The sequence below is a fragment of the Oryctolagus cuniculus genome, chromosome X (genome assembly GCF_964237555.1).
Source record: "Oryctolagus cuniculus chromosome X, mOryCun1.1, whole genome shotgun sequence".
NCBI classification, from domain to species: Eukaryota; Metazoa; Chordata; class Mammalia; order Lagomorpha; family Leporidae; genus Oryctolagus; species Oryctolagus cuniculus.
This window is the reverse complement of record NC_091453.1, coordinates 116,112,974-116,137,515: the sequence shown is the minus strand read 5'-3', so window position 1 is coordinate 116,137,515 and position 24,542 is coordinate 116,112,974. Positions and strand designations below refer to the sequence as shown.

General features: G+C 37.9%; 1 pseudogene; it reads left to right on the top strand.

Moving 5' to 3' along the window:
* The first annotated feature begins 2,604 nt into the window (after positions 1-2,604).
* The window catches only part of LOC100338093 (GTPase KRas-like), a 154,853-nt pseudogene continuing 132,915 nt past the window's right edge, over positions 2,605-24,542 (top strand).

Below are 24,542 nucleotides of genomic sequence, written 5' to 3'. Positions count from 1 at the left end.
ATGTTCAATTCTTGTTAATTATTTTTAATTTTAAAATAATCAAATAAATCCTAAAAAGGAAAGCTTATTTTAAAAATCAAAAGAAATAGATTCCTCTCAGTCTTTAGTTCAAAAGATTACTCTCACATTCCAAAAAGATTTCATGTCCAAAGTCAATTTTGGGTTCCTATTTATAATGCAAAAGAGAGAATACAAATAAATAAAATAAGAGAGGAAGAACAGTTTTAAAATTAAGCATGGGTCAAGTATTTAGTCTAGTGGTTAAAATGCTGGTTAAGTTACCTACATCCAATATAAGATTATTTTGGGTTTGATTCCTGGCTCTAAATTCCTGGATCTGGCTTCTGACTCCAGCCTCCTTCTAATGCAGCCCCTGGGAGACAGTTGTGATGGCTCAAGGAATTGGATTCCTGCCCCTGGCATGGGAGTCCTAGTTGGAATTCTAGGCTCCTGGCTTTGGCATGGCCTAGTTCTGGCCACTAAAGGGATTTGGGAGTGAACCAGCAGATGGGAGCACAAGCATTCTCTCTCTGCCTCTAAAATAAATGCCTTATATATTTTAAAATTAATTTAACATAAAATAAATATCCAGAATCTATATAAATTAGTATTCACTGTATTTCTAAAGCTTAGCAACACCCTGTTTAACCCATGTTGTCACATTTTCTTTTCAAATGAGATCTCTGTCAAGTTTTTAATGACACTTTTCTGCCAGCATAATCTTAATAATTCTAATAGAGTGACAAGCGCTTTGGCACAGCGGGTTAAAGCCCTGGCCTGCAGCACCAGCATCCCATATAGGTGCCAGTTCGAGTCCCAGCTGCTCTACTTCTGATCCAACTCCCTGCTATGTCCTGGGAAAGCGGCAGAGGATGGCCCAAGTGCTTGGGCCCCTGCACCCACGTGGGAGACCCAGAGGAAGCTCCTGACTCCTGGCTTCAGCTTGACCCAGCTCCAGCTATTGGGGTCATTTGGGGAGTGAATCAGCAAATGGAAGACCTCTCTCACTTTCTAGCTCTACCTCTTCTACCTCTCTCTGTAACTCTTTCAAATAAATAAAATTAATCTTTAAAAAAAGTCTAATTTGTATATGTAGAACTCTCAAAACAGTGTATACCTTGATTGATTTTTTTCTTGACTTCCAATTCTTTTTTGTCTAAGCATACAATGTCCCATATAGCCTTAAAATCAATTTAGCAGACAGTCCTTTTGTGCAAATTTATAATCTACAGCATTTGCATTTCTATACCTCCCTTTAATTCACAAAAAACAGTACATCTCTTCCAGAGGAGCCTGAAAAATGAAGCTGCAGAAATATTAAAACCGCCTATAACTTGGAAAAATGATTTAAAACATCCGTTTGTAAAAATATAAATAATCACTTTTTGTTGCTAGCTTCTAAAGGCTTCAATTTGAAAATATGTAGAAGGTCCTCATTATACCACAAAAGAGTCAAGGGAAACAATTTTCCTTGCCAGCCCATGAATTTATACACTTTCCCATAGAGTTGGAAATTGCTGTTAACATAATCTTTCTCTAAGATTCCATCTCTGTATACTTTATTTGATGTCTGCTGTCACTAACTCAAATCTAGGTTGTTGTAGGAACCAATATGAGAGCAAACACGTACAGGTCATTTAAAAAATGACTCTTTAATTGGTTTCCCTCTACAATTCCAGAGTCACTTTTTTTCTGTAAAATTATTAGAATAAATACAGCAATGAACAATCCTTTAATAAGCTGTGACGTTCTTTAATAAGGTATTTGAGGAAAAGATATCTGTATGGCAAATGCAAATTACCAGAAACTATTAAAAAATTAGAAATGTTAAAAAAATAAGGACAAATAGTTTAGAAGGGAGAGTGGTATAAGTCCAGTATCAGCAATAGGACTTTATTCAATATTTCTGTAAATAAGTAAGTATGTATAGTGAAATCCCCATGAACATTGATAATACTAATAATTTATTAATTTGTTCCTTAAACCAATCCAGTCCTACTATATGCATTCTGTAGATGGGTAGAAATGAAGGGTCCAATCACCATCCTCAAGAAAGGCAAGCTAAGTATTATACACAGAAAACTCAGTGCAGTGAGTGCCAAAATGAAGAGATGTGAGATGGATAGCATGGGTACACAGAGATGGGGACCTGGATCTTGTCTTGGATGTAAGGGAGAGCCCAAAGAAAGGAGATGAGGAAATTAGGGTATTCAAAAATAAGGAAAATGATTATGAACAGACCCAGAGCTATGAAAGTATTCCATACAAATGGATCTTGAGTTGTTAAAGCTATCTGAAAGTTTATACTGTTTCTAAGAATCATCTGGGAGCTACTTTAAAAAAGATAAGATTGTGATACAAGTGGTGCCAAGACCACACTTTGAGAAAATCAAATGGATTCATTTGTTGACAAACTTCAGTTCAATGATTCACTTCCACATCATTAAGTTTGCTAGTGTGATAAGGAAAAAACAGTTATTCGTGACTCAGAATAAGACATGCTATTTGGGTTTACCAAATTAGTTCATTCCAATAAATCACAAGATTAACAAATGTTTCTTAAATACTCAATGCTATGTAAGGTATTGTGCAAAGTATGGTTGTATGAGAGAAGTGCGGAGCAATGAGATGAAGATGAATAAGACAGGGCCTGCACTCAAGAAGCTCAAGGAGAATGGTGAGCTGTTCCTGTCACCACGTCCCTTGGAATGGTCCGGATCCAGGGTGAGGCAGAGATCATATAAGTTTTTAATATTTAATGATTTATTGATTTGAAAGTCAGAGAAACAAAGACAGAAATCTTTTATCTACCAATTCACTCCCCAAATAGCCACAACAGTCATATCTGGGTCAGGTTAAGGCCAGGAGCCAGGAATGCTCTCCTATTCTCCCACATGGGTAGCAGGGGACCAAGAAGTTGAGCCATTTTCTTCTGTTTTTTGTTTGTTTGTTTGTTTGTTTTGCTTTGTTTTTTTTTAGGCACATTAGCAGGATGTTGGATTAGAAGTGAAACACTCGGGGAGACAAATCAGCATTCAGATACAGGATATTGGTATTACAAGTGGCTGCTTAACCTGCTGCACCATGTTACCAGCCCCCACATCAGTTATTTGAACAGAGATAACCTAATATAAAAAATGCTAACTAGGCTAAAAGTTGTTGCCTAGATGACTGAAATGAGAACACAGGACTCTGATGTAGCATAGAGGCAGTGACTGCAGAAAGAAGCAGCTACCACCCACGACCCCTAGGTTTGGGGACACAAAGGTAAGAGATTGAAATTGTTGAAACTCAGAAGCTTGGAAGGATGCTCCATAGATCTGAAGCTGAGACTTCTGAGGAGTGATAACTGCTCAGCTGAGGCCAATAACTCAGAGCTCAGAGGAGGGGTCCTATGGGTTTGAGATCCAAATCCTTGAGGAAGGAATGTTAGCTGGTAGAGGATGAATAAGGTGAAGAGGAGGTGAGGTGGGATACAATGAAGCTTAATTTATGGCCTTTGGAAAAGCTAGAAGCTAGAATTAGCTACTGCCACAAGAAGGTACAACTACTGCTGGGATGAAGAAGTGAAGTGGAGTGATGCTCTCAGGATTAGCAACCAAGTAGGGAACACACAGAGAGCAAACATAAAAGACTAAGTTAAGTCCTTTCACTCTTGTCCAGCTTTGCAGTCTCCCTCTTGCAACCTCTATTGGCAAAGGAGCCAGAAAGCTGAGCAGAAGCATGGCTTGAGAATCCCAGGACTAGCACCTTGAAACAGAATACAGAAGGGTGAGTTTAGGGTTAAGAGATATTAACTTAATAACTAGTACAACCACCTGTAACATAAAACAGAGTGAAATAATATTCTAGAACTCTGTGAAAGTACACAGGAAGAAGCGAAGAACCCAAAATGGAAAGATCAGGAAGGTAATAATGCATGTATGCAGTGTGCTTTAGAAAGTTGGAGAAATGGGGCGACAGTAGAGAAGGAACTAAATTGGTAAATGAGAATACCTGGGAAGGGACATGAGCCAGATGGTCTTGGGCACTTTCTATTACATAATCTCATCTAATCCCCACAACAGCCCTTACAGGTAGACATAATTATCCCAATTTATAGACTAGGAAGAGTCTCAGAGAGCATTTGTTCATTCATCACTAATTCATCAACTACATACTATAAACCAGAGAGCAAGGACTGCAGCAGCAAACAAGTGTTTTCCCTGCCCCTTTGTCCTTGCCTTACACTCAAGAGGTTGACTAACTTTCCTAAAAACATGTAGGTGATAGGCAGCAAAATCAGGACCAGAAATCAAATGGGTGAGCCACTCCCACCACACACAATACTGCTTCCAAAAAGAAACACCTAGGAAACCTGTTAAAGTGAAATGAACACTATGAGAAACGTTCACTTGATCAGCCCTCGCCCTGACTGTTGATGAGCAACTTAATATGTTATCCCTCTTAGTATTTTTTTGTTTGTTCTACTTAATACTTTTGGTTGAATACTGTAATCAATACACAATTCTTCTTAAGTGCTGAAACTTAACTGAAAAGTGATCACTGTTAAATATAAGAGTGGGAATAAGAGAGGGAAGAGATGTGCAATTCGGGACATGCTCAAGCTGACTTACCTCAAACGGTAGAGTTAGAAACATACCAGGGGATTCCAATTCAATCCCATCAAGGTGGCATGTACCAATGCCACCTCACTAGTCCCAGTGATCAATTTCTGTTCACAATTGATCATAATGATAGGACTAAGAACCAAAGGGATCACATAAACAAGAATAGTGTCTGCAAATAATAGCTGATAGAATAAAAAAGGGAGAGAATGATCCAACATGGGAAGTGAGATACACAGCAGACTCATAGAATGGCAGATGTCCTAAACAGCACTCTGGCCTCAGAATCAGCCCTTAAGGCATGTGGATCCAGCTGAAAAGCCCATGAGAGTATTTCAGGGATGGAAATCCAAGACACTCTGGGGAAAGAAAAAAAAAAACCTAAATGAAAGATCTCCACAAGTGAGATCCCAGTGGAAAGAACAGGTCATCAAAGAAGGAGGTACCTTTCTCTGAAGGGAGGAGAGAACTTCCACTTTGACCATGACCTTGTCTAAATATGATCAGAGTCGGTGAACTCAGGGGGCTTCCATAGCCTTGGCAGCTCATGACAAGAGCCTAGGGTGATTACTGAGGCCATAAACAAGAGTGTCAATTTGTTAAGTCAACAACAGGAGTCACTGTGTACTTACTCCTCATGTAGGATCTTTGTCCTTAGTGTGCTGTATGTACATTGAGATTTAATGCTATAACTAGTACTCAAACAGTATTTTTCACTTTATGTTTCTGTGTGGGAGCAAACTGTTGAAATCTTTACTTAATGTATGCTAAACTGATTATCTGTATATAAAGAGAATTGAAAATGAATCTTGATGTGAACTGAAGGGGAGAGGGAGTGGGACAGGGGAGGGTTGCGGGTGGGAGGGACGTTATGGGGGGGAAGCCATTGTAATCCATATTCTGTACTTAGGAAATTTTTATTCATTAAATAAAAGTTAAAAAAAAAGAAATTATGAAAAATGCTCTAAAACTTTAGGCTCACTGCAAGACCTTAGACACTAAAGATTAACAAAATGCATGCAGCCGTGTCAGACACTACTCCCATGTCCCTTCATTAGAACACAGACTGCCAGGTCTCCATGACTCCAGTGAGACATGACATAACTGGAAAAGTACTGCTGAAACGGTGTGAAGGCCAATTATATGGATGTATTAAAAAGGTGAAAGGGGATTGGATAAACTTGAAAATGCAGGGTACACTGTTAGGATCCATAGCTGGGCCTGAAAGTTAAAACCGGAAAAGATTATAAGGAGAAAAGCTTATAAATTTTAGTAACATAAGTTTTATGTAACATGGAAGCCTTCAAATAGAAATGAAGACCGGAAGAAACAAGTTAGCCTGAGTGTTTTTATACTAGATTTGATAGAGTAGAAATTTGTAGTGAAATAGGATCAGATAAGCGGTATGAGCTAAGTGTGATAAACTGGGGAAATTTAGCAAGAACTGTGCATTCACAATCCTCTTGGTGTCTGTCCATATTTGCAGATAAGAATGATCCTTTCTTCTACGTAGAAGGAGAACACCTCTCACATATGGGTCCTATGACCTGATTCAGAGAATTCTTTTTGTACTTGCTATTTTTCAAATTTCTTCAGCTCCAAATATTCAATGAGCCAAAGCATCATATTTGGGGCAGCATGTTCTGAATTCAAGGAAATAGGAACATGGCCTTTTTCACCAAAGGTGCATGTCAAATAACTAGGGAAAATTCTTTAAACTGTATTTATTCATTTATTTATTCTTTTTAATTTAAAAAGCAGAATGACAAAGGGAGAGAAAGATTTTCCATCTGCTAGTTCACTTCCACGAATGCCTGCAACAGGCTGGGTCAAGCCAGAGATAGGGCTCCAGATCTGCATCTAAATCTCCCTTTTGTGGTTATGGAGTACAATATCAGTGACAACTAAAATCCAGAGTCCAGCCCAGAGGATTCACTTCCATAGAATCATGAAAAGATTTGTGAAGGAACTTAGAGGGGCCCATCTGAGTTACTGTGTTTCACAGATGTGAAAACTGAGACCCGGAGAGAAGTGACCAGGGCCACACAACTGCTTAGTGTTAGTTAACCAGACTACAATAGTGTCACCAACCATCCTCGTTTTCCTGGGATTGAGGAATTTATAGGAAGGCAAAACTTTCAGTTCTTAAGCTAGGATGGTCCAGGGGAGCTTGGAAGAACGTTCACTCTAATTATTGCAAAGGGAAATTCCATTATGAGATGCTTCCTTTAGAGAACGTTCATTAAGACATCTTTGCAGGGCCTGCGTCGTGGCTCACTTGGTTAATCCTCCACCTGTGGTGCCGGCATCCCATATGGGCGCCGGGTTCTAGTCCTGGTTGCTCCTCTTCCTGTCCAGCTCTCTGCTGTGGCCCAGGAAGGCAGTGGAGGATGGTCCAAGTGCTTGGGTCCCTGCACCCGCATGGGAGACCAGGAAGAGACACCTGGCTCCTGGCTTCGGATCGGTGCAGCACCAGCCGTGGCGGCCATTTGAGGAGTGAAACAGCGGAGGGAAGACCTTCCTCTCTCTCTCTCTCACACTGTCTATAGCTCTACCTGTCAAAATTAAAAAAAAAAAAAAGATATCTTTGTAAACATTTTTTTAATGTTACACTCATTCCTAGAATTTTCTTGGGACAATGATCAATTACAAGCATTTGAGAATATAGTCACCTGAAGATTTTGCTTCTTGTCTCAGAATGGAGTGGCATGTCAAGAACGGGATCCCCCTCCTTTGATTCCTTATTCAGAGCTCTTTGGCAGAGCATATTGCCACAACTGATCAAGGAATTTGCCTTTTCCTGGGAATAAACTGAGTTGAATTTCACCCAGTATCCCAGATCTGGATGGATGTGGTAGTGGATAAAAATAGTCTTTCCTCACTGATTGGCCATTTACACCTACAATTATTTGCTACACACTCATTTACATTCACAATCAAACAACTTCACAAAATTCAAATTTCAATAAAACTAAGAGACTCAACCTATTTGAAATTTGCCTTACTAAGCATTCAACTTTTAAAATTACAACTAAAATTTATCTTATTGTTTTCCATTATTACAGTTATCAATAGGTATCCAAGATAGCTCCAGCTAGTTATAAAAACATCAGAAAATTTGCAGTTATGAATCATTGCTATATGCAGAATTTCTACTATATTCTAATATTAGAGCTGTGAAGAAGGTATTGATTACCATTATTTTTAGTGGTTTTACTTTTTTATTTTTTTTAATTTTTTTTTAACTTTTATTTAATGAATATAAGTTTCCAAAGTACAGAATATTGATTACAATGACTTTCCCCCCATAACGTCCCTCCCACCCGCAACCCTCCCCTTTCCCACTCCCTCTCCCCTTCCATTCATGTCAAGATTCATTTTCGATTCTCTTTATATACAGATAATCAGTTTAGCATACATTAAGTAAAGATTTCAACAGTTTGCTCCCACACAGAAACATAAAGTGAAAAATACTGTTTGAGTACTAGTTATAGCATTAAATCTCAATGTACAGCACACTAAGAACAAAGATCCTACATGAGGAGTAAGTGCACAGTGACTCCTGTTGTTGACTTAACAAATTGACACTCTTGTTTATGGCCTCAGTAATCACCCTAGGCTCTTGTCATGAGCTGCCAAGGCTATGGAAGCCCCCTGGGTTCACTGACTCTGATCATATTTAGACAAGGCCATGGTCAAAGTGGAAGTTCTCTCCTCCCTTCAGAGAAAGGTACCTCCTTCTTTGATGACCTGTTCTTTCCACTGGGATCTCACTTGTGGAGATCTTTCATTTAGTTTTTTTTTTTTTTCCCAGAGTGTCTTGGCTTTCCATGCCTGAAATACTCTCATGGGCTTTTCAGCCGGATCCGCATGCCTTAAGGGCTGATTCTGAGGCCAGAGTGCTGTTAGGACATTTGCCATTCTATGAGTCTGCTGTGTATCTCACTTCCCATGTTGGACCATTCTCTCCCTTTTTTATTCTATCAGCTATTATTTGCAGACACTATTCTTGTTTATGTGATCCCTTTGGTTCTTAGTCCTATCATTACGATCAATTGTGAACAGAAATTGATCACTGGGACTAGAGAGATGGCATTGGTACATTCCACCTCGATGGGATTGAATTCGAATCCCCTGGTATGTTTCTAACTCTACTGTTTGAGGTAAGTCAGAAATATAAAAATTATAAATATTTATGGCATACTAGATGATGTTTTAATCGTGCATACATTTTATCCTATCCAGTCAGGGTTAATATGACTGTCTCCTCAAACGTTTAACATTTATTTATGGAGAAAACATCCCATAATCATATCTTTCTGGTTTTTTTATAGAGGAATGTACATTATATTAGCATTGTCTGCAGTCACCCTACTGTATAATGGAACCCCAGAACTTCTTACTTCTGCCTAACTGCAACCTAGTACCCCTTAATCAGCCTTTCCCTATCCCTTTCTCCCCACTTCTTTCCCCAGCCTCTGGTAACCACCATTCTACTTCTAACATATCATAGATTATGTTGTTTGACTCAACATATGAGTGAGATCAGATGATACTCATCTTTCTATTCTTGGCTTACCTCACTTAACATAATGACTTCCCGTTCCACCCAGGTTGTTGCAAATGATAAGATTTCATGCTTTTTTAGGGTTGAATAGTATTCTGTTGTGTGGATATACTTCCATTGTTTGAAAACAACTGATGGTGGGGTTCCCTCAAGTTGACTTACACAACTTTAGCTTCAGTAGATTTTCAAGTTAAACAGTTCTCAAGGACTAGACTGTATAGTCATTAAACACTGTTCTTTGGAGAGTACATGGGAAAATAATTACGGTCGTTTTCAGCAGAATTCAGAACACGGCATGAAATTCCAATGCTATGTCAAGGAAATCAATGCCAGTATAATTATTTAATTTAACAAATGTTCCAAATTTACAGAACAGTAAGTAGCATGTATCTGGCATCTAGCTTGTATCAGGTAATATACAAGATCCTCTAGACACATTCATGCAAATTAATTAAGGAGAATTATTAGCAAAACAAGCAATCATTTTCAAACATGATAGCATGTCACCACTTAGAGATAACCATAATGCTACATCCTTCTTTTATTTATTCTATGAATCTTTCTGGAGATTCCTCACAAATCTTAGATAACTCACAGCTTACAGTTAATCATATTCCTCCTCACAACATTCTTATATTAACTTGATTTTGACATAGAAGAATTCAGATTTTAAAGTAAATTAAGTTAATGCCTCCTCCTATTCAACGTAACACACCTATTGCCAACCAGCCCAGATTAGTTATCAGTGTAATTGTTGTAATGATAGTGTTATGGATAAGGAATATCATTTAGAATGAATTTTTTATTTTATATGACTTATGTACATGACATGTGACTAAACATAGAAATAATTTAACTCAATTTGAAATACTTTGATGACTATCTCTGTACAGGGACATCTTTAGATAGAAGTTCACAAGCAACATGGTATTAAAGTCAAGTGAATGTGGAGAATTCAGCTGAAAGAAAGGCAAGTAAGGGGTGAGAACTGAGTTTCCCAATGAATTTTGTCATTTCAACCTTTCTCCCATATTCTCCAGGAGGACTGCTTTTTATTCTTTTTACCTTGATAGTTTCTCCAGCTCTTCTGTGTCCATGTTTTATATAAAGAACAACATGCTGAATGCCTGAATGTATCTAATAAAGTCCCTATTGATGTGGAATATAGGGCTGAAGAATTATGTCCTGGCTTTTGTACATCATAGCCCTGTTCACAAAATGCAGGCCCAAACCAGTCCTTTAAACAATGGCCCTGTCTTGTTTCCATTTATTTAAGGTGTGATTCAGAATGATGGTTTCACCAGCCATTCCCCAGCAGGTATTCATGTGGTTTGGATTTGGGGAGCACATGGATTGCCCAGCACTGTCCCTGTTGAACATCAAACGTCAGCCTCTCTTTGACAGACCATTTTTCTAATTGGTCAAGGTCACCTTGGATTCTGCTCTTGCCTTGCAAGGAATTTTTGGCTTTTTTTCCCCCACCTTCACAGCCCTATTTCCCAATGTGATATCTTCTATGGTATTTTCTTATTTCCCTCATTCCAGACCTTTCAGGAAAAAATTGAAAGCTCTGGAACAAACCTACGTGGCCTCTGGTATATGTTGTCCCAGGTTCCTCTGAAAGCATTGAGTGCCCTTGCAATGAGACTTGTAATAGTACAGTCCAGGCCTGATATCTGAGGTGGCTCATTAATGGCAATGTCTTGCAGATACCCAAAGCTTTAGTGAAGTCCAGATGTGTCTTACATTGATTGCTCCCCTCTTTATTCAAAACCTGAAACTCTGTCACAGAAGGAAATGAAATTGGTTTAGCATAAATTGCTCATCATGAAGACAGTGCCTTGGAATATTTTGTTAGCAAACAGCTTACTTGATTTTTTCCTATCATCTTCAGGTGAATTAAAATGAAAAAGACTCTATTTTCTGTTAGTGCTATCCAGAGGCTTAGTGGGCTCCCATGAGGAAATGGTAAAGATGCCATTCTGTTTTGGAACAGAATGCTAAGAGGAGATTTCTGCATTGTTAAGACATTGAATTGAGTGACTTCCAGCTTCCCTTTCAAAGTTAAATTGCTACAATTCTGTGTTTTCATTTGTATTTTCCATTAATAGTTTCCCTCATGTTTAGAAGATTGCTTTTTTGAAAGTTTCTGTTCAAAGATATTCTCAGATTTCCGCAAAATATCTACTAAATTTTCTCTTTCCTGCCACATTACATGTTACAAGTATACCATAGGATTACAAATGAGCAAAGGTTACAAATTAACCAGAATTTTACCCATTTATCTTTAGATTTAGAGTAAAGTGTAGAAACGAAAAGGGAACTGTCACTCCCCCTCTTCGCGGAGGAATGACACAGGACCCTGCGCTGTTCTTTTGTCTGCTCGGCCCTTCCCGGGTTTGCTGCTGGTCCTTCCCGGGTTGGCTGCCGTCCCTTCCACCTCCATGGAAGGGCGGTGCCCCCTGCCACTTTCCCCACTTCCGTGGGGGAGCGGCACACCGCCAACCAGCTCTCTCGGGGGCTGCTCAGATGTTCCTCAGGTGTTCCCCTTAGATATTCCTGGTGCATGTTGTCTCTCTCCTCCTTTATAGTCCTCTTCCACCAATCCCAACTCTGCTACCCACACGCCGAGTACGCTGCTCTCCTCCAATCAGGAGCAGGATCAGCTCCTGCAGGTTACTGGTTGAACTGGAGGCAGCTGTGTAAAAGTTGTTTTTACTCCTCTCCCAGCGCCATATTGTGGGAGAGCAGATGCATAGAATAAGTCTTAATTCCAGTAACTTAGTCTAGTCCGAGTTGCTCCCCACAGGGAACATTGATTTTTATTATCTAAATCTTCCAGATTGTGTAAATTAAAGTGGTGAGAGTTTACCTTTAAATGCAGAGGGCTAACAAAGTCTACATCAATGACTGGTGAGATCATTGAACATCCACCTAGGTATTCTTGATATATTTATGACACATGCTCATCCAAAAAGCCCTTCTCAGCATCAGGAATTACCGGCTTTAACCAATGAGATATACTCAAAAACACCAATACCAAGGAATATGAAAGCCAGCTATCATAAATAAAATGGAATGCAGGCCAAATTTGGTACAGTTATAGTCTTCCCCATAACAGCCTTAGGAGAAACATGACACCCCATGATAGACTGACATAGCTGAACCCCTGGCTCCATTAATGTAGAGTGAGATGATAAGGCTTCTAAGAAGCTGAGAAGCTCACTAGATTTGTGAAGCTGTACAATGGAGTCATTGTTAAGCTTTCATGCACTGGAATGCCTTTAGAATTGAATCTTAGAAAATGAACAGATTAAAAGTGAAAACTATGAGTGGTGTGCTGAAGCTAGCCCTTGTTCAATACCTACATCGTATGGTAGAAAAAAAAACAACTTGTCAAGGGTGTTCCAGGTTGAGCTTATGCTATGTTTTCCAGAAAGAGCAAGATTGTGGGTGTTTGGACCACATGGGTAATTCCTCACTAATGTCCACATCATGAAAAATGCTTGATTTCCTTACCTACATAAAACTACCACCGATTATAACCTTCACTGAACTTGAAAAAGTAACAACTCTTATGGACTTGAGGCCAAATTCCAAAGTCAATCTTGTGCTAGAATCAACCAAGGAGGCAAAATTGCAAGTGGGATGGTGATGAAATACCCACCCTACACACATAGTTGGATCACAATGTTCTTGTCTAGGAGAGCTTTAATGTACTTAAACATATAGATGGGGTTCTGCTTAGTAATATTTGACCCAAGTGACATAATGTACTTTTCTGTACCTTGTACGAGGAATAAGATGAACATAACACATAAGAAGCATGCCACCCAGTAAAACATGCCTTGTTGCCTGAAATTCTGAAATTTTGCTTTATTTGCTAGGGAAGAATAAGAAGGCAAGAAAAAGGAGAAAAACAACATACAAAGAGGCAACCTATACTTCTAGTTCTCTTTTAGAGGAAAAAATAGTGTGAGAATTGATTTTCCTAGATCACTTCAATGGTTTCTAAGTATTTTCAAGCACATGCTACTCTTTTGTCTCAGTTTGCATTCTTCTCAACAAAGCAGATCCTGAAATAAGGATTACAGGACAAGTAGTCTGTTGTGAAATAATTCCAATAAGCAATGATAAGCAAGTGGGCATGTAAATTAAAAAAGCAAAGAAAGTCAATAAAATTTGCGCTTTCAAACCAGTTGATACCGTGGGCCACTGGAACTCAGTTGTTCTGGGGAACTCCAGGGATCAGTGAAGAACATTCTTTGGAGTTATCCCAACTGAGGAACAAGAAAGCAGCAGTGTAATATGGTACAGCAAAAACCTAGTGGAAATGCAATTAAAAGATATGTTTATTTTGGTACAAAAATTTAAATCCATGCATAGCTTTTTTTTTTCTTAATAGGAAATACTATCAAACAATCCAACATACAGGTCATACAATTTCATGAAAGTGTAGAAAGAATGGACTACAAAGCCTATTTAGTGAAATAATTACAAAAAAATCCCCAATTTGGAGAAAGAAAGGCACGTACAACTAGAGGAAGTACATAGAACTCCTAACAGATGTGACCAGAAAAGATCTTTACAATGACACATTATAGTCAAACTTTCCACAGTAAAACATAAAGAAAATATTCTAAGATGTGCATGAGAGAAACAACAGACTAATTTCATAGTATCTCCAATTAAACTCACAGCTCATCAGAAACCCTACAGGCTAGAAGAGAATGGTGAGATATGGTCCAAGACTTTATAGAAAAAAACTGTCAATCCAGGATACTGTAACTTCAAAGATCTTATTTATGAATGAAGGTGAAATAAAGACCTTCCATAACAAGCAAACAGAAATGGAAAGAATTTGTTGCCACTCATCCAGCCCTACAAAAGTTGCTTAAGGATGTGCTACACTCAGAAGCATAAAAAGATAACCATCATTGGGTGCCGGGTTCTAGTCCCAGTTGCTCCTCTTCCAGTCCAGCTCTCTGCTGTGGGCCGGGGTGGGCACTGGAGGATGTCCCGAGTGCTCAGGCCCCTGCACCCGCATGGGAGACCAGGAAGAGGTGCCTGGTTCCTGGCTTCGGATCTGCGCAGCACAGGCTGTAGTGGCCATTTGGGGAGTGAACCAATGGAAGGAACACATTTCTCTCTGTCTCTCTCTCTCTGTCTATAACTCTACCAGTCAAATAAAAAAAAGATAGCCATCATTATGAAACAATATGAAGGCAGAAAATCCACGAGCAAATGTACAAAAGTTATCCAAAGTAAACAAAAAGATTATTTATGGGAAAATGGCATGATAAATTTGTTAGTTATCACTAGTCCACCTGAATGTAAATGGCTTCAACTCTCCAGATAACAGAGTGGCTTGATGGATTAAAAAACAAGACTCATCTATTTGCTGCCTACAAGAAACATACCTCACAAACAAAGATACATGCAGACTGAAAGTGAAAGGATGGAAAAAAATACTCCTTGCTAACAGAGAGCAAAAAAATTCTGGTGTTGCCATCTTATTATAAGACAAAATAGAAATTAACATAAAAACTGTTAAGTGAGACAAACAAGGGCACTATATAATGATTAAGGGATCAATTTAATGGGAAGACATTACTATAATAAATGTATACACACCCAATTACAGGGTTCTTGGCTGTTTAAAAGAAATATGGGTCTAAAGAGACATAGACTCCAACACAATAGTGATGTGAGCCTTCAATACCCCACTTTCATCAGTGGAAGGATCAACTTGTCAGAAAATCAACATGGAAACAAAAGAGCTAATTGACATTGTGAGCCAAATGGACCTAACTGATATCTACAGAATTTTTCACCCAAAAAAATGCAGAATATATATTCTTATCAATTCATGGAACTTTGTAGAGGATAGGCCATATACTAGGCCATAAAGCAAGTCTCATCAAATTCAAAAAAATCAAAATCATAACATTCATCTTCTCTGACCATGTTGGAATGAATCTGGAAATCAACAACTCAAGAATCTATAGATCATATACAAACACATGGAGACTGAGCAGCATGTCCCTGAATAAACAGTGGGTCAAAGCAGAAATCAAAAGAGAAATTAAAAAATTCTGGAAACAAATGAAAATTACAAATCATCATATCTAAACTTTAAACTTATGGGATACAGCAAAAGCTGAGTTAAGAGGGAAGTCTATAGAAATAGGTGCCAATATGAAGAAACTGGAGCCAATGCTGTGGCACAGTGGGTTAAAGCCCTGGCCTTCAATGCCAGCATCCGATATGGGCACCAATTCTAATCTGGGCTGCTCCTCTTCTGATCCAGCTCTCTGATACAGCCTGGGAAAGCAGTAGAAGATGGCCCAAGTCCTTGGGCCCCTGAACCCATGTGGGAGACCCAGAAGAAGCTTCTGGCTCCTGACTTTGGATAGGCGCATCTACAGTCATTGCAGCCATCTGGGGAGTGAACCAGTGGATGAAAGACTTCTCTCTCTGTCTCTACCTCTCTCTGTAATCTTTCAAAAATAAAATTAATCATTTAAAAAAAGAAATTGGAAAAGCACCAAATAAATCAGTTATCAATGCATCTCAAGGACCTAGAAAAACAACAGAAAAAAAAAACAAAAATTTAAAATTAGAGAAGAAATAAAAACAGTTGAAAATAATACAAAAGATCAGAGAAAATGTTTTTTTTAAAAAAATGCACAAAATTGATACACCATTGGCTCAACTAACCAAAAAAAGAGAGAGATAGAAGACCCAAATCAATAAAATCAGAGATGAAAAAGGAAATATAACAACAGATACCACAGAAATAAAAACAATCATCACTAATTACTACAAAGAGCTGTATGTCAACAAACTGGGAAACCTATAATTAATTAATAGATTCCTAGGCACACACAATCTACCAAAATTGAGTCATGAGGACATAGAAAACCTAAACAGACCCATAACCAAGATGGAAACTGAGTCAGTAATAAAGACCCTCCCAACAAAGAAAAGCCCAGGAACAGACAGCTTCACTGCTGAATGTAGAATTTAAAGAAGAACTAATTCCAATTCTTCCAAGCTATTCAAAACAATTAAAATGGAAAGAGTTCTCCCAAATTCCTTCTATGAAGCATGCATCACCTAGAGTTCTAAGCCAGAATAAGATAAAACACATAAAGAGAGACCAACATCCCTGATGAACATGGATGCAAAAATCCTGAAAAAAAAATAATGGCTAGTCTAATCCAACAACACATTAGGAAGATCCTTCTGGACGAACTGGGATTTATCTCTGATATGCAGGGATGGTTCAACATTCATAAATCAATAAATGTGATACATCACATTCACAAACTGAAGAACAAAAACCATATAATTATCTCAATAGATGAAGAGAAAGCATTTGATAAAATACAGCATCCTTTCATGATGAAAACGTTAAGCAAATTTTGCATAGAAGAAATATTCCTCAACACAATAAAAGCAGTTTATCACAAACCCACAGCCTGCATGCTATTGAATGGGGAAAAGCTGGAAGCACTCCCCCTAAGATCCAGAATCAGACAAAGATGCCCACTCTCACCATTGCTATTTAATATAGTCCTGGAAGTTTTAGCCAGAGCCATTAGGCAAGAAAAAGAAATTAAAGGGATACAAATTGAGAAGGAAGAAGTCAAACTATCCCTCTTTGCAGATGATATGATTCCTTATTTAGGGGATCCAAAGAACACTACTAAGAGACTATTGGAACTCATAGAAGAATTTGGCAAAGTAGCAGGATATAAAATCAACACGGAAAAATCAGTATCCTTTGTATACACAGACAATGTCATGGGTGAGAAAGAACTTTTAAAATCAGGCTCATTCACAACAGCTCCAAAAAGAATTAAATACCTTGGAATAAGTTTAACCAAGGATATCAAAGATTAATCTCTGTGATGAAAATTACAAAACAATAAAGAAAGAAATAGAAGTAGACATTTGAAAGTGGAAGAATGTTCCATGTTCATGGATTGGAAGAATCAACATCATCAACATGTCCATATTCCAAAAAGCAATTTACAGATTCAATATGATCACAATCAAAATACCAACAACACTCTTTCCAGATCTAGAAAAAAATGATGCTAAAATTCATATGGAAATCCAAGAGACCCCGACTAGCTAGAGCAATCTTATACAACAAAATCATAGCTGTAGGTGTCACACTACCTGATTTCAAGACATACTACAGGGCAGTTATTATCAAAACAGCCTGGTACTGGCACAAAAACAAACACATAGACCAATGGAACAGAATAGAAACCACAGAAATCCTTCCACACTTCCACAACTTACTTAATGTTGACAATAGAGCTAAAATCAATATCTGGAGCAAGGACAGTCTCTTTAACCAATGATGCTGGGGAAACTAGGTCACCACATGTAGAAGTATGAAACTAGACCCATGCCTTACCATTTACACAAAAAATCCTCTTGAAATAGATCAACGACCTAAATCTATGACCCAATTCCATCAAATTACTAGAGAACATTGTGGAAACAATGCAAGACATTGGAACAGGCAAAGACTTCTTGGAAAAGACCCTAGTAGCACAAGTAGTAAAAGCCAAAATTTGACAATGGGATTAAATCAAGCTGAGAAGCTTCTGCACTGCCAAAGAAACACCCATCAAAGTGAAGAGGCATCTGGCAGAATGAGAGAAAATAATTGCAAACTCCACATCTGATGAAGGATTAACAACCAGAATCTAGAAATAGATCAAGAAACTCAACCACAATAAAGCAGACAATCCAGTTAAGAAATGAACGCCTTGCTGTAGGTCTTACCCAAAGTTCCATGAGGTGTTGGGAAAAGGCAACCTTTTATTTTACTGTATGGGGGGGTGTTAGAGATGTGAAAGAAATTATGAAGCTACAGTAGTCTAAGGTAGTGATCCCAATTAAAACTTCAGTTTTCTAAGTCTTCTTACAAGCTAGTCTTTCAGATATAAGAAAAGTGAACTACTGTGCTGAAGTCATCCTAAGTCTGTGTTTGAGACAAGCACTCTGCCTGGCAGTCTGGTTGCCCACATCCACACCAGCAGGAGGACAGAGATTAAGAATGAGCATTTGCATGAAATACTAATTGACTTTGTACAATACAAAAATTCTATAAAAAATTTTGCCTTTTATTCTTTCACTTGGGGAAAAAAATCCCAAACTACTTTAGTAGTTACTGTTTTGTTCTTCAATGGGAAAAAGAAAATAAAACAAGATGATTCAATTACTGATTGTTGCCATCTTTACATTTCCTGAAGAGATCTATGCATCTTAGAGATAACTGAAAGTCTATAACCAACGTAATGTGTGACATTTCTTACCTGGACATCTTGGTAGCTGTCACTGCTTCAAAAAAAGAGACCATTTCCCTCAGTAAACGCATGCATGGCCATGAGAGCAGTCATGATGATTCCATGATACTTACTATTTTGGCATTGCAAATTCACTATCCTTGGACTTGAACCTTTATTCTACATTTTGGAAGATTTCTTTTAAAAATAGCGCTGTTAATCATTAAAAATTTTTTTGATCTAAATATAGACTGCATAACATGTTAGATTTAAACAGTTAACAGTGTTCCATATTCACATTTTTGTCTAGGCAGGAAATATAAGATTTCAAGTAAAATTTTGAACCAAAAACATTTATACTGCAGTTCTGGGTTTTCTATTACTTATTATACTGTACCTTAAAAAGCATTAGGCTGAAAAAGTTTATTTTGGTGGTCAAAAAATAAAAAAAAATGCTTCTGCTAGTGTAAACTATTTTAAATGTTGCAAAGTAAAATAATAAAAGACACATTAATTGTTTTATTCAGTCAGTAGTTTTTTAGAGAGTGTTTATCTCGGCCTGTAGGCAGGCATTTGGCCTTTCCTTATTGGCGTTCCGTGGCTGGTGAAGACACTCATGGGGATGTTTTTTCTGACTGTAATTAATTTCTGGATGTGTAGAAAATGCACTGTTCCTTGTAAGTATTGAGGATGCCTGCTTTTTTATGCAGTTGTGGAAAGAATGTAAAATGTTTAATATATTCTTTGTTAATCTAAAAATCTTATTGAGTCATTTTCTTTATGTGGGGGATTGGGGATCACAGAAAACGTGCTTTTATCATTCAAATAAGCAATGGAGATAACAAAAACCGTGACCTTCTTGGCTGTAATCGTTCAGGCTTAATCGTCCAATATTCACCTTTTAAACTAGTTAGAGTTGGTATGCATTTGTAATTTTACCAGAACCGTTCAGAGTGACTTCTTTGCATTTGTGGGTTGGTGAATGTTATTCCTGGGTGTTTGGGATGGATCATTTGTTTTTCACCTTCTCTGTGAAAATAGGTCCTCAGTGCCCTCCAGAGCCACACGTGCACCCCCACTGGTGCTAAGGAGAGCAGCGGCTGCAAGGTGAGACCGAGGGGTCGGTCAGGGAGAGACAGAGAATCACCAGAACCAAAGTTGGCCTTTGTTGCACGTGTGTGTGTATGTGTGTGTGCACGCGTGCACACACATGCGCGCCATAACCTGGAACTTCTTACAAAGTAAAATTACCCCAAATTTTCTTAGTACAAAAACTATTCATCATTCCTAGCAGATTTTGTTTTAAATTATCTGATCAACCATTACTGGAATATTACAAATTAACCCATCAGTTTCCGATGTCTCTGAGGTCGAAAGGCAGTGTTGACGTGAATAATGCTAATACACATTCTTAACAAGTGTTCTTTAACACTGGCTACTTAACTTGAGTTTTTGTAACAGGTTTTTCCCTCCCCTGTGGCTTCTGCACTTAAAGACACTTGGGTGTTTGTGCAATTCTCAGGCACCCCCTCTGGTGTGAGTGTGCTCCAGCCCCTGCCTCGGAGGGGGGCCATGGAGAATCTGCCTCTGGATTCTGGAGGAGGGAGAAAAATGCGGTAACAGCAGGGTGTTAAGAATTCCTTTCAGAAACAGTCATTTGGGAACCAAAGTGCTTTACTGTAACAGTTGAAATCAGGGTTCCCAGGTTCTGTGCTACCCAGACTCCCCACAAAGCCCTCTGTGGTTAATACTAATTGTCAAGAGGTGATCATTTCTTACCAACGTTAATCCAAGACTTTCCAGTTTTCCACCGAATACACATTTATTGTTACAAATGAGTGGTTTTATAACTGTTTTGTCATCCTATGCCTTAGCGGAGTGAACTGTTCATTGTTATTTAGGAATAAGCTTGTGCTCAATTCTGTTTTCTGTTTACTTTGCTTTTTGCTTTAAACTTTAACTGAGATGATTAGAGTCAATAAATTTGTACTGTATTTTGCTTCAGAAAAAAAAGAAATGGGCAAAGGACTTGAACAGGCATTTTTCGAGAGAAGAAATTCAAATGGCCAACAGACACTTGAAAAAAATGCTCAGAATCACTAGCCATCAAGGAAGTGCAAATGAAAACCACAATGAGGTTTCATCTCACCCCATTTACAATGGCTTTCATACAGAAATCAATAAACAACAAATACTGGTGAGAATGTGTTGGAAAGGGTTCCCTAATCTACAGCTGATGGGAATGTAAACTGCTACAGCCACTGTGGGAAGACAGTATAGAGATACCTGAGAAATCTGGTATATCTGATCATATGGTATAGAACTACCATATTGTCCAGCCATCCCACTCCTGGGAATTTACCCAAACCAACAGGAATCAGCATATGAAAGAGTTATCTGTACCCTCATGTTCATTCCAGCACGATTTCACAATAGCTAAGTTATGGAATCAACCCAGATGTCCATCAACTGTTGACTGAATAAATAAATTATGGTGTATATATACACTATGGAGTACTAATCAAATGAAAAAAATGAAATCCTGTCTTTTGCAACAAAATGGGTGCAACTGGAAACCATTATACTTAGTGAACTGAGCCAGTCCCAAAAAGACAGATACTGTATGTTTTCCCTGATCTGAGGTGACTAATAGAGTGCCTAAAATGTAATGTATTGGAGTGAAATGGACATTTTGAGATTTGATGATTGTTTACAGCCCTTGTCTCTTCGTTGAGGAAGAGTGTTTTTTTTTTTTCTGTATACTATTCGTTTAACTGTTTTATTTAGTGTAGGGTTAACTTTATGATCACTAAATAAACTGAAAGTAGATCTTTGTAAAAATTAGGAGTGAGAATGGGAGAGGGAGGTGGAAGAAGGGTTGGAGCCTGGGCAGGAGGGAGGGTAGGGAAGATGTATCACTATGTTGCTAAATCTGTATATATGAAATACATGAAACCTATAACTTAAATAAAATTTTTAAGAAAGAAAAAAAGAGAGGCAGGGAGGGAGAAAGGAAAGGAGGAAGGTAATATTATTATATTCTTAGAATTATATCTTCAAATCACATTGAATCTGTTCAAATCTAATTAAAAATTAAAATAATAAATAAAAAAAGAAATATACAAAGACATTTTTCTTTTAAAAAACTTTAATTTTTTAAAAAGAAAAAAATTAAAGTTTATTTAAGTAGTTTTTAGATATGTATAATGCGGTAGTGAAACTTTAAAGGTCTCCAGGAACCTAAAGAGCAGCAATAAAAAACGAGTAGAAACTTAAAAATTAAAAGATAAATAAAGTAAACTAGTTTGCATACATTGTACATTTACCATTGAAGCGCTGTCTAAAGAATTCTTTCATGTATTTACTCATTCAATCCTCACAATATGCTATAAGTTGTTATCATTTTATAGAGGAGTAACTGAGAAACAGAAAGTTTAAGCAACCTGCCCAAGGTCATCTAGAAAATGACAGAGCTGGGATTGAAGCTGGGCAATCTGAGTCCAGAACATACAAAGGTACTTCAGAAAGCCCATGGATAATGGAATTAAGAGATATGTTTATTTTGATGCAAAAACATTTTTGAAATTCAGGCATGCACGAGTCATCAGAAAGTTCAAAGGAAATGTGTAATGGAAAAACCTGTGCATGGATTTCAAATATTTTTGCACCAAAACAAATGTATCTTTTTATTCCACTTTTCCATGAACTTTATGAAATACATTCATATATCTTAACTTGTAAACTATTGGAAACACAGTTTCCATATTAATAGTGGCTTATTTGTAAACCTAAATTTTAGTGTATTTTAAATACAAAAGCCAGGGTGAATGTTTGGTGCAACTGCTATGGCGCTGCTTGGGAGGTCCGCATCCCATACTGGATTGCCCAATTCGAGTCCTGGCTGCACTTCTGATTCCATTTTCCTGCTAATGCATGCACTGGAAGGCAGTGGTGATGGTCCAAGTACTTGGGTTCCTGTCACCCACTGGGAGACCCGGTTTGAATTTTGGACTCTTGTCTTCAGCCTGCTCTAGCCTCAGGAATTGCAGGCCTTTAGGAAGTGAACTAATGGATGGAATCTCTCTCTCTCTCTCTCTCTCTCTCTCTCTCTCTTTCTCTGTGTGTGTGTGTGTGTGTGTGTCCTCTGTGTTTCAAATAAATTTTTTATTTAAAATTTTAAAAATACAGAAAAGTTTCAGTACCTTTGTGTATGATTTGACTGAATTAATCATAAGATTGAATTTTAAGAGTATTGCGGTATTCTGCTTTATACAGAAGAGGTTTAATTGTTTCAATTATATAAAATAAAATGAAACTGTGTAGTGAGTAGAAAATCCACAGAAGATCTGCTTTAAGGTATGGATAAGAATGATTTATGCATCATTTCATGTTGTGGACTTTATTATATATGTGGATAAGAAAGTTTCCTCAGATGCCACAGTCACCCAAAGATGTGCACAAAGTGGCTGGTTGTGTGGCAGGATAAGGCTTACTTTGAGGTAGCAACTTTCACATTTTTGTTTTTGTTTTTTAGGGTTTTTGTTTGCTTTCTGGGCCATGCATTATGGAGAAAATAAAAATGTCCCCTTTTCTGTAAGTTCTCCCTAGAAGTCTTGCAGTCAGCCAGCCAGAGTCAGTGGCATCTCTCACCAACCTAAGCAGGGAATTCCAGCCTAGATTGCAGTCTAAACCCCACTTTCCTCCATCTCCCTGCTATTGGAAAGAGCTTTGAAAACAAATGGGAGTGGATTCCATTCCTGGTCCCCCATTTACTGGATTTACTGGATCTGAATCTGTTTTCTTATCTTTGAAATAATGATAATGATAAGACAGGTCTCATAGGGTTCTGATGAGGATTAAGTGAACCATCATGGATTAAGTATTCAAAGGCAGTGCCCGACACATTGCAAGCACCCAGTGAGTGGTGATGTCTAATGGCTGTCATTATGTAACTCTGATAGAGTGGTTAAACGTCCAAGCTCTGAAGTCAGACTCTCTGCAATGCAATCGCAGGTCTGCCACAATGAGCTGTGTTAGGCAACCTACTTAACCTCCCTCACTGAGCCTCGGTCTCCTTGTCCAAAATAGGTTTTATAACAGTTATTGTAAAGTGAAAGAAGAAAACATAGGTGAATTGACAAATATAATACCTGGCAATAGAGGTGCCCATTTTAGTGGTTTTAATGGTCATTTTTCCCTAACTATAGTTTCTTCTCTTTCCTTTACTGCAGCATGGCAATTGCCTGTGGTCATCTGCAGTTAAAGTTCCACTACCAAATCAATAAATGGGATATGTACTTTAGTCATTAACAGAGAAGTTTTAGGAGTCACATTCCCAAGGATAGGTTTCCAAACCCTATCGTACATAGGTGATTTTGCATAATAATGAAAGCATACATTCAGGGGCCACATTTCCTGGTTTTCTTTTTTGGCTCTGTCACTGTATGACCATGAACAAATTACTTAACTTTCTCTGACTCAGATTAGAAAAACACTATGTACTTCATAGGGTTGTAGTAAGGTAAGCCTTAGTACAGCACTTGGTACACAGTGAGTGTTAGCCATTGTTACCACTTTAGAATAATCTATGAACTTGACTATTAGGGAATAAAAGATAGTCATTTTGGCCAATTCACAGAATGGAAGTTTGTATAAATCTGTGTGTCCTTCACACATGGATGTCTCCCTCTCAGAGGTATTCTGTGACTAAAGCAGATGTGAATTAGGTCCTATAGAACTACAAGGGCAGATAGAATTAAGGGAAAATATTACCGTGAAAAGAGATTGGATTTTATGTCAAAAGATCCAAATTTGAACGCCCTGTCCATCCATCACCAACTAGTTGTGAAACTTTGTGAAACTCACTTATTTTTACTGACTCTTAATTTTTTCATCTGAAAAATGGGCTCCTAAACTCTTTATTGCAAACTTTTTGTGAAGATCAGAATAGGAATTCCAAGAAAAGAGCTTGACAAATTATTAAATACTATACAAATAAAATTCTTTCTCCTCACAGATGTTGTGATCATACTTGCTATTTTACAAATATGCATGTCT